The sequence below is a fragment of the Octodon degus genome, unplaced genomic scaffold (assembly GCF_000260255.1).
Source record: "Octodon degus isolate 3935 unplaced genomic scaffold, OctDeg1.0 scaffold00026, whole genome shotgun sequence".
In the NCBI taxonomy this organism is placed as follows: domain Eukaryota; kingdom Metazoa; phylum Chordata; class Mammalia; order Rodentia; family Octodontidae; genus Octodon; species Octodon degus.
The window spans coordinates 5,635,196-5,647,123 of NW_004524602.1; the positions used below are offsets into that span (position 1 = coordinate 5,635,196).

Genomic DNA, 11,928 nt, shown 5'->3' on the forward strand with positions numbered 1-11,928 from the left:
AGCAGCAACTTTGCCCATTATTTTGATTGGGTCTTCTATACTTTTTTGAGTTCTTTATATATTCTAGATATTAGTCCTGTCTGAGGATTCACAAGCAATTTTTTTTTCCATTCAGTAGGTTGTCTTTATTGTTCTCACCCACCCTGCTGTCCACACTCCCAGAATCCATCTGTCTCCTACATATCTACTCTCCGAGCCCAACAGTCAAGATCCAGCTGGAATCTTCTCTCTTGTGGGTGAAGCATCTCTGGAATCACTCTGCCTTCCCCAGGGTTTTTTCTAAGCTACTCTAAAGAGGGGGAAAATGTTTTCAACCTATTTTTAAAACACTTCCAGTATAATGAGATTCTGGCCATATTTCCAGGCTAATCAAACTTGTGTTTATCCTAGATTTTGCTTCGTGACACAGAGGAGGCTGTGTATACAATCCACTGCTTCATCACAATAAGAAAAAAGAAAAGTCCTATGATAGTTTCAGGAGAATTTTTCTGATCTTGCAACCAAGCCTCGTAACAAGACACGGCTGCAGCAATGTATAGTGACATCTCGGTAGCTCCATACACGGCAGCTATATTTTTCCACTTTCTTGTGATCTGCAAACTTAGAGCCATCAAAGACTAAAACCTCTTCAGAGCTCATTTGGTCTTGGAAACCTTCATAATGAGTTTGACATTTTTATTAGTCTCAAAGTCATCAACGAAAGCCTGGTGCAATTACAGCCACTTACAAAGGAGCCAACAGGAAAAGCGGCTTGGCAGACCCATGACAATGCTTGGCAAAGCCTGGCAGCCTGGGAACGGCCCTCCAGTACCCCCGTCCCTTGTGTTGGAAGCACAGTGAAGCCTGGAGAGGGGCTGGAGACTCCTAGCTAAGAGTAGTAGTAGAAATGCTGTTTCTCACTGCTGCTGCTTGCATTCCTGGCTGATTCCACAAATGCATCAGCTCTCTCACTGCCCCCAGCCTAGGCCTTGAGGGACTAAGGAGACAAGATGTGCCCTCTCACGAAGTAGGCATTGCCTAGAGATAGTCTATGGCACAGCAGAACAGCCAGTGGCTCTTGCTCTGTTGTTCGGTGAACATGGGTTCAAAGCTCAATGCTGTCATGTGCTCCTTGTACCAGAGTCATAAATTCTTAAAACCAAGGCTTCCCATCTTAAAGCTGGGTACAGGAGACTAAATGAAACAATGTATGAAAAAACTATTATATACACATATGTATGAGACCCCATGGTATATGGTAAATGTATAACATTTTAAAAAATTACAGTAAAAGATTCATGGTCATTAATCCCCCTCAAAATATTCTCTCTTTTTTTCATACACTTATCCCACAATTCTTGCCACTTTTTGAAGCAGTTCTGGAAGTCCTCTTTTAGGAGTGTCTTTTGTTTTTGTAATGGTTGATATATTGTGTCAACTTGAGAACTGAAAAGTTTGGAAGCCTAACCAAGTGACTCAGCAAGGGGACCAGGGCCCTTGTTTTGTAAACATCCTAAGCCTGTGTAAGAGGAGGGCAGGGAGACAGTGTGGGTGGGGGTAGCCTGTGTCCAGGATGAAGGGAAGAAAAAAGACTTGCTCTCTGGCCTCTCTGTGGCTTTTGCTGTCTTCTGCAGCTAGGAAGAGTTGCCCCTCACCACAGCGCCCTGCCTTGGAGCCAGCTGATTAGGGACTGAAACCTGCGCAAACTGTGAGCTAAACATACGTTCCCTTCCTTCCTTTTGGGTATCAGGTATTTTATCTCAGCAACAAGAGCAAAGTAACTAAGACAGTTATGTGTGGCTGCCTCCATGTGCTGAATCCATTCAAAGCATTTCCCTTCATGGTTATTTTGACTTTGGGGAAGAGTCAGAAGCTATTCAAGGGACTAGCTGGTAAATAAGGTGGATACACAAGCATTATATAAATGGTAATGTCTTATTTGATATAAATTTCCATAAGCATTTGATGAGGAGGTAAGAATAAATGTTCAAATAAAAAAATAACAGTAACACACACTACCATGGATTGCCCTTCAAGCCTTCCCCTGGCTTAAAACACTCCTATCCTTGCTGACTATTTATCTTTTCTTTTTTGGGGGGTGGGTGTGTACCAGGGATCAAACTCATGACCTTGAGCTTGCCAGGCAGGTGCTTATGCCACTGAACTATCTCTCCGGCCCAGTCATTTATCTTTTACTTTAAGCCTTAAAAAAAAAAAAAATTAAACATTTATCGTATCTTCTCATTTTCCCCTCGAGTGTATGTGTTTCTGCGTACATGGCGCTTAATGCAGTGTCTAGAACATAGTAGGTATTCTTTTAATGATGGCCACTGTCATTGTCTCAGTCCTCAAAGCCATCATTATCATGTTCTCCATCAGGAAACGCACCCATTGGGAGATGCAGCCTGAATTTGAATGAGTGGTTCTGCCCTTCAGTGTCAGAGAAATGCACAGATTTCTCTTTAGGGTTTGTTCATTCTTTGGACACAGGGTCTTACTGGGTACCCTCACCTGGCCTCAAACGTACAGCAACCCTCCTGTCTTGGCCTGCTGAGTGCTGGGATGACAGGCATGTACCACCACACCCAGCATTAAGAAGTAATAAAGTAATTCTAAAAAAGAGAAAGCAAACAGACCCATGGGCCAGTTAGGGGGAATCAACAGGAGGTAGGAATGGCTGGGAGTGATTAAACAAAGTCCAGTCATTCCTTTTTGATCTTCACTAACCTATTTAGAAAGCCTTAGAGGTAGGCACAATGAAGATGAGAACATGGAGTCTTCCCTCGACAATCTCCGCGAAGAGCTCAAGGACTGAGATGAGACCAAGGAGCAATGAGAAAGAGTCCAAGAGGAAAGAAAACAAATTTCTACCGGGATTCAGAAGGTGAGTGGCTTCCTGGAGGAGGCCATGCCTGCACGAGAGAAGCAATGGCCAGGTCTGATCACGAGAGACTGAGAGACGGGCACCCTAGCTTTTGACACTAAGGGCCGAGCTTTGTGTGAGTGACAATTTTGCGCACTCTATCTAATCCGCAGTGCTGCCTGTAGCTAATTAGTGGTGTTTTCCCCGAGGCTCCACTGCTATAAAATCTTAATTGCTGTTTTAGTCTTTTAAAAAAACCTTCTGTGGCTCACATCAGTCACTTTGGGAGGGAAGTGAAACAGGCTTTCATCAGATGGAGACATAACAGAAAGATGACACTAACGTGGCCTGGATGCTGCAGAATTTGAGTCGTGGAGAGCTCACAGGCAAACAGAGCCAAGAGCCTCTCGGTGAGAAGATTTGTGGCTCTGTGCTGAAAGGGAGCTTCCCAAAGTCGGGTGCATTGTGGGGAAGACACTGGGGCTTTATGCTGCTCGGGCACAAAGGCGGCTCTCCACACAATAGGCGAGATGACATTTGCCCTTGAGCGCACACGCATTCCTCCAGGCCCTCCGCCAGAGTCCCTTGGAGCACAGAATGGGACAGCTCTTGCTTAATAAAGACTCCTTGTCAAGCTTTGCGGAGAAAGTGGAGTGGGACCGTGCCAGGGGAGCACATAGCTCCGCATCGATGGAGCATGCTTAGCCTACATTCGGGTCCGAGCGAGGACGTGGGTTCCACCCTCAGCACAGTGCACCGCACTTCTGTGACTTCACAGGTGGCCCAGGTCTGGCCAGAACAGCCAGGAGCCTGTGTGAGCCAGAGCATCAACTTCCAGAGCTAAGAAAAGACACCATGATGTCTAGAGACAGGGTCTGGGGTCGCAGGGACACCACCTGCAGTCTTCATGAATGTGACAACATGAAGATACTGGGGGCAGGCAGGCTCCAAGCATGATATCAGTGCAGAGGACTCGGGCCCTCCTTAGGGAACTATCAACTGTATTTCTACATGAGTGAAAAGAAAAAAGCAAATCAATCAATCAACTGAAAAATATTTGATGCGCATACTGTGTAACCAGCGCTGCGCTATGCTAAGGACGATGGAGTGGATTCAAAAGAAACACAGGCATAGTTCCTAGTCCCAGTGATTAATGATTTAGCTAGAAGACAGAATTATGCCACATGAAACACTTGTATCCAGTATCAGTGAGGGTTTCACTAACTGCGGACTGTAAATACTGACTGTAAGTGCAAGTGTAATTCAGGAAGGAAATAACAGTCAGGGCAAGTTTTCTTAAAAATGAAAAGGAGTTCAGGTGGGTGGGATTTAGGCTAGGTTGTCCTCAACAAAGGTGACACAAGTCCATTAATCTCAAAAATGTCATTTCTAAGAGAATCAGGAAGGACTTTATTTGTTAGGCTAGCTCATAAATCTTGTGAGATTATTACTAATCGAGGTTGTTTGGTTTGTCAAAGGCGAGAGGGGACTGGATTGGGTGTCATGTAGCTTCTCAAGTTTTGTGAAACTTGCCTCCCCCCCCCCCCCCCCCCCCCGTTTTCATTCTAGGGATTATAAAAATAATACGGCCTTTCTGGATCCTGCATCATGTAGCTGGAAAGGATTGAGCATGAAAAATAGCATTCAACAGAACTAATCTATTGCTCAGTGTGTATTCAATTAAGAATTTACGAAGAAGCTTCGTTGTCCCCGTGAGAGCTTTACTATGGAAATGCTGTTCTTGGCACTGGCCTGAGTTTTCTGTCATCTTGAAGAATATCAGCAATTCAATTAGCGAAGACTGCCGAGAAGCCTACAGGGTAAAGCACAGTGCTCCATGAAACACATGGTAGGGTTTTCTCAAACAGATTCCACAGACCTTCTGATGCCTGAATCTTAGAGTAGGTACCCTTGACATCCTGGGCACTTCCTGGCTTGCCTCTTCCCAACAACTACTAATGCCTGAAGACTGAAGTCAAACTCTTGGCCTTGGGAATGGTCCTTAACCTTTGCAAGGCTGAGCTTTCAAACTCATGATGTAGACACACCAGCCCAACTAGCCTTCCCAAGCCCACTGTGGTTGACCCCTTCCACCATGGTCTCTTTCTCCTGCTCCCTTGTCTTGGAGGCCTCATTGCTCATCTTCCTGACCAACGCTTAGTGGTCCTGCAAAGTAAACCTACAAAGTGATTGGTCTGGTGACAGTCTTTCTGACCCTCATGACTGTGCCCTCTCACGCAGGCCTTTCCTACCACTCTCTATTGGGGTTCTCCTTACTCAGCCCAGCCTATACTAATGAGCTCACTCACTGCCTTGCTAGGCTTGGGGGCACCTGATTCAAGGTTCATTCATCAGGGTTAGTCTGGGTCACCAGATCTGGCCCTACTCATTAAATATCTTTAGAAGAAATAAAGAACAATTAAAGGAGTACCTAAACCTACTCCCTTTGGGGCTAACACAGACCTGTTTCCTAAAGAGGTGCAGTGCCCCGGGGGTGTAGAAGCCATATTCAGGAGAGGGAATATCTGCTTTGCCATGGATGGAAAGGCCCTTGTCGTAAGGGGTGTTGAGCTTGTCAACAACCCATAAGAGTTACCCAATTACAGGTAACTAAGTTACCTGTAAGAAACTAAGTCATCATAGCTAGGTATCTTGACCAGGTATTAGCTTAGCTTCTTTTTTTAAAAAAAAAATTATTTGTTTATTTATTTATTTATTTGATACATAGTCTTGATCCACAGCTTGGATGCATAGTGATCCTCCTGTCTCTGCCTCCCCAGTGCCCAGTGTTGGGGCTGGCACAGGCTCCAGGGCCAGCACGGCATGAGGTAACAGGGATTGAACCCAGGTACTTACGCTTGCCAGGCAGACGCTTAGACCACTGAGCATCTCTTTAGCTCTTTGCTTAGCTTCTTCCAAGTGAGATAGGAAAGATTGTGCTCCTTGTAGAAAAGTATTTCTTTGTGAAAAGCTTTTTCTTTATACATCTTATTATCCTTATAATGACTTCTAATATTAAGTTTTTACAGTGTGCATTACCCATGCAGTGTAAATATTATACACTTAAAAGTCAATATGAGCTGCACGTCTCTATCATCAATATCTTCCATTTAGCAATTCTGGAAACTCGCAAGATACATATCAGATGTTAAAGATTCAAGATTTAAACTGCCAGTGTTAGCCAGGCTGTTTTTATACATTCTTGCTTATGTTACAAAGGAGATTCTGGGTAGCACCAAGGAAGACCTATGATAAAAAGCATACCCGGGAATTTGAGAAATTTGATGCTATAATTTGGAAATAATCTAAATAGTCTACGATTCCACCCAAAAAAAGGATGAAAAGCACAATATTGTTGGAACAATGAGAAAAACAACTTCAAAGCTATACTTTCAAGCAAAGAATTTGAACCAAAAGAAAAAAAAAGTGAAATCTAGTTAAATGTTTTGGTTTAGCAACAGTTCCTCTTTGCCTCACCCAGCCCTGTTCCTTAAAGCCTGTGGCTTCAGTGCTCCTTGGCTGCCCCCTTTGTCCCCACCCTCTCTGGCTGTGGCTCTTACTCAACAGCATCCCAAGGCAGGAGGGCCAGGCTGGCCCCAGGCGCAGCCCAGCACTGACACTCTGCCACCTCCCTCTGCTCCTGCAGGCTTCTACCTCCCAGCTAGCAAGCTTGCATGACTCTAACCCTGCCATGAAGACATCATTTTTTGTCATCCAGTGGGGGGCTAAATTGATCCTGAAGGGGTGCGCCCAAGTATCATCCTAGAACTCTGCAACCCCAGGCAATTTCAGAATTTAAAAAAAGTTTCCCACAGCGATTTGATGTAGAAGAATGAGATGGAACTAAGTATCTCAGCTGTTCCCTGTAGGGCCAACGTTCGCTTCCGATGGCGGGCCATCAGGCCCTTCTCAGTGAGACGGCCTACGGAGTTTCCATCTTCTGCTGCACCTTCTGCAAGATGGGCACTTGATATATATCACTTGATATATATTTTTTTTGGGGTTAGAGAAAACAGACAGGCACTTCTGAACATGGGGAGGATTTTCATTTAAAGCAAAGGGATTTGGGGTAATTATCATGTGTTTGTCCTGAAAGAAAAGAGAGACAAAGAGTAAAACCCACAATGATGTCATCATGGTGACTGTGCAGCCACCCATCGCAGGGTGGCTGGCCCGGACCGGGTCATCTGGGGAAGCCATGCTCCCCTCAAGCCAGTCAGCAGAACAGGAGTAGCCTCAGCTTCCACTCGTCACCACGGACACAGCGATGTCTCCAGACATGTTTTTAATAAAACAGGAATGAACCCTCATAAAAACCAAAAACACAGAAGGGAATAATACCTCACGGACATTCTGGTTATGATTTACAAAACTCCAAACAAGAAAAAACAAAGCCTTTTCTGGGAAAGAAAAGGCAGTAACAAGGTTAGACAACTGAAACACAGGCAGATCATAATGGTTAGGATGTGCCGAAATGGTCACCTGTGAAGTCCCTTATCACCTGTCGGTCACTGACGAAGACCTGGGCAAGTTTCTTAGCTAGCTTCCCTGGGCCTTGTTTTCCTCATCTACAGACTGTGTACAATGATACCATCTTTTACTGGAGGGCACCAAAGGAGCAGATCTTGGGCAGGTGGGGGGTGGCGGTTCCAGTAACTCAAGCAAGAATGTTCTTCACTGAAGGGCAGGGTGGCTAACAGCAATCTTTGCAAATGCACTGACCAGGAAAGGGTGTGTTTGCTTCCTCTGGACTTGCACGCACACACATGTGATCTTCAGCCCTGGGCATTTCCAATGCTCTAAATACATCACTTGGCAAAGCACATCCTTACAACTCACAGTCAGACTCTTGGGTTTTCCCAGCCATACCCCTTATCTCTATAGAAGCACCGCTGTGCAGCTTCCAAGCCCAGTCGGATTCAAGGGGGAAACCCATACATTTAGTGGAAGATTATCACCTGAGTTTTCTTTTCTTTTTGGCAGAACTGGGGATTGAACTCAGATCCTTGAGTTTGCCAGTCAAGCGCTTATCCTACTGAGCCATCTCCCCGGTCCCATCACCTGAGTTTTCTGACTTAGCTTATCTGTCTTTTCTATCAAAATTCTCTGGTTCAGACAGCGTCACCTGCTCAGGCCGCTCTCCTGGGCATGATCAGACCCTGCACAGCTATGAAAGCACCCTCATCCTTCAATGCCTCACGCAGAATCACCTCCTCAGAGGAGGCATCCACAGTTCCCTCCCTCCAAAGGGACCCTTGCCGCCCCTTCAAGTCTGCCTCCAGGCTCTCTGCATGAAATATGCTTTATTTATCCCCCCCATCTGTCTGTCTGTCCGTCTGTCCGTCTGTCCATCTGTCCCTCCCTTCCTCCCTCCCTCCTTCTTCTGAATTCCTCCATACTGAGACTGTGCTGTGCATTCCTTACACTCCAGACATCACCTAAGCCTGACAGACTGGAGGAAGCAGAGCAACGCTTGCTGGGTGAACGGAGGCACAAGGCCAACAGATGTGGAGCACAGCCTTCATGTGTCTCCTGGGACACCTGGGGAGTCCCAAGTGGCCACCTAAGGTGGTGTGGGGAGCCCCTTTGCCCTGGGAAAATGGCATCGCCTCATCATACCTGAGCTGGGCTGGCTACTCCCAGGCTGGGGAGCAGCCTGGCCTTTAGAAAGGTGGCAGTTCCAGCCAAGAGCCCTGTTAGGCTTGGGAGCAGCCTGGAGCCTGGTAACAGTGATGGCTGGGTCTCTGTGTTGGACTGGGCAGCTGGCAGGAAGAGGTGGCCCTCACGCTGTGCCGCACCTGGATTCCTGGAGCCCCTGTGCACCTGCCTTACCTCATGACTCTTCAAACAACTCACTGATTCAAGTGCTAAGAACTGCTAGCCAAACACAGGAGAGAGAGGAGATGGCACAGGGGCAGGACGAGGACAGAAGCAGACACAGGGCACTGCCCACCTGCAGGGGCGCCATCCTGTCTCCCGAACCTTAGTGTGTTTTGTAAGGCCTCCCACCTGGCTTTCTTCTCTTTCTGTCACAATGATGCTAAGGCACAAAGCTGGGGGCATGTTGTCCACCTTGGCTCACTTCCCAGTCCAACCTAGATTTGGCTCTGACCCTTTCTGGAAAGAACCTGAGCTTCACCCCTTGATTCTACCTTGGCTCATCCCTTTGGTAATGTTAAGCAGCTTCTGCCGAGGTTCCACTTCCTCTGCACTGAAGTGAAGACACTCCTATGACTTCCCAGATCTGGATGAGAGCGCTCACCTCCTGGTCCACGTGGCTGCTTCATAAATGTCACTTCCCAGGGCCCTCCCACTGAGCACTGGCCTCTGCCGCATCAATACCTCAGCACTCTGTGCTTTTCTACTGTGGGTCAGACAGGGTACATCCCAGAGAGTTATTTGAAAGCTGAACCACAAACATATTTTCCCACATGACGATCGTGTTCCTAATCTGCCCACGAAAGCCACTCCAGTCCACGGCGGATTCTGTCATCGTTCTGCAGCCAGAGCTTAATCGCCAAGAGGACACAGTTTCCATGGGAACATGTGCTCGTGTTGTTGGCACACAGCTTTTTCCTGCATCTCCCTGGAGAGATGACTGCTGATCCCTGGTTTGGCAGGGCAATGTGGGCACCCAGGTGGTTCCAAGGTGGAGGCACTCTGGGAGCTGCTGGCAGCCCTGTCTCTGAGTCACCGTGTCCTGCAGCTCCAGGCCCATCATGGAGCTCACTGCTGACAAGAACAGAGCATCCATCTCAACAATCATCTCCTTAGACCTTTCAATTCCAGGCTCTTCAAAAGCTACTTCTAGAGACTGGGCGTGTGGCACACCTGTAATTCCAGCTCGTGGGAGGCTGTAAACAGGCGGATCACTATGAGTCCAATCTAGTAGTGAGACCCTGAACACCGTGCCTGAAAAGAAAAAAAAAGCTACTTCTTCCCATGGTAAATGCCTATGCATGTATAATGCAGGTTCTGTTCTTTTTTGATTTTATCACTGAGGGATCTCAAGAAAATATTCCAGTTTCGAAAAAACAAAACGAAACATTGTGAGTTCCAGAGCAAAACTCTAATTCCAAATTCCAGCTCTTTCCTAGTGTCCTTGGACAAATAGGCGAATGCCTTAGTTTGCTTTGCCTTCTCTTTATTTTTTTTATTTACTTTAAAAAAATATTATTTATTTGTGTGTGTGTGTGTGTGTGTGTGTGTGTGTGTGTGTGTGTATGGCCAGCTCAGCCCACCAGGGGGCGGGGCTGGCTGGCATGTGGTGCTGGGGGATTGAACTGCGGTCCCTGTGCTTTGCTAAGCTTGTTCTAAGTAGGTGCTTTAGACCACAGAGCCATCTCACCAGCCCCTGCCTTCTCTTTAAACAAGGGATATTAACCTGATTTTTCTGGTTTTTGAGGAAAAGCTACATGACAATAATAGCCATAAACACAACAAGGTGTTTGTCATACATCAGGCCTGCAAACATCTGTCTCGGTCTTTCTTACTTGTAAAGTCATTTCTTAACAATACCATTCACTTCATACCATCACTTGTTACACACCCACTTTTTTGTTCCTTAGCTTGGAGTAAATGGAAGTAAATGTCTGAGTTTGTTGCATTTGTGGCTAAAGCAAATATCTGGCCCTTGTCTAGACGTCTCTCTTCACAAAAGGCCACTTACAAACATTCCTTTAGAAGGTTTCCTCAGGCCTCATCCTCTCCACAGCCACCCTTGGGCATCCCTAGAAGCTCTTCCAACATGAACCCACCAGGTGGCTGTGTTTTCTTCTTGGGCCATCTGTCATAGATGGAACATGCCGCCTGCCCCCTAAAGAAGGCCTACTCCTCTGCCTTGGAGGGGGATGAGCCAAGAGGTCAACTATAACTATTTTATTTCTTAGCGAGACCTGGAATTGTCTGCATAATCACCATGACATGCAAAATGAAAAACAGAAATTTAAAGAATGACACACAGGCGCGGGCCAAAGGTAGGCGCAACATGGCAGTCTTGAAAGACTGGAAATATCCCACGCAACCATTTTCAATCCCTAGCTCCACCACACACTAATGCTTATGGTAGGTGAGTCACTGAATTTCTCCACATTTCAGCTTTCTGAGTTCAAAAATGATAACAACTTCCCTGCTTACTGTGTGACAATAAAGTGAGAGGCTGTCACCAGAGGGCCCTTCTAGTAGCAGAAGTTGTTCTACAGAGCCGGGCAGTGGGTTACTGCATTCACAAGTGGTATCATATTGTAGTGGGAAGACTTCTTATCCTTCCCCTATCCCGGGTCCACCTGGCCTCCTCCACACCATACTACTGCAATTTCCAAGCCAGGCCTGTGCTGGCTCATCAACGACTCTAAGATTCTGCTCTAAACAAAGGGATTGTGCAATGCTTTGGCTTTGCAGGCAATGATAGGGAATGGTAACACAAACACCTGGGTTCTCACCACCCAGGTTTGTTTTACAGATGTGCCTGGAAGCCCTTCTTCCTGACCCCATTCCTCTCTCTCCTTCATCCCTGCACTACACTTGGTTTGACATTTATCATTCTCATGTTATACTTATTTCTATTTTTGCTAACATGTGTGGATTTATAAATAATTTATAGTATCGCCTTGCATGTTTTAAAGTATATGTAAATAACACAGTAATATATTTATAATTCAGGAACCATCTTTTTCCTTTCATCTTTGAGTTTTCAGCCATAGTGACACATGTGGCTCTAGTTCTGTTTATTTTTTTAAGTGCTACTCTGTGCTTCATTACATGCGGAGTCCACAACTTATTTATCTGTTCTCCCGAGGATGGGCTTCTAGAATGTTTCCAATTATTGGCAATTATAAACAGTACCGTTAGCAGCGTTACTGTATTTGTCTCTGTGAGAACTCGTGCAACAGTTCTCGGCTGTAGTTTTTGAACTTTTTTGACAGCACGTCACAGTAAGAAATAGATTTGATATCGCACTGTGCTACATGAGACACAAAATACGGATGTACGGACACAGGCCTCGGGACTGTCGGAACTGCTCTAACTGACAAGACTTACTACTCTTGGAGGAGCCGGGGATTGAACTCAGGCCCTTGCGCTTGCCA

At 46.1% G+C, this 11,928-nt stretch overlaps 1 protein-coding gene across 1 annotated transcript in view; it reads right to left on the reverse strand.

The window, feature by feature from the left end:
* Thsd4 (thrombospondin type 1 domain containing 4) overlaps window positions 1-11,928 on the reverse strand; it is a 563,475-nt gene that overhangs the window by 139,437 nt on the left and 412,110 nt on the right. The window lies entirely within an intron of this gene.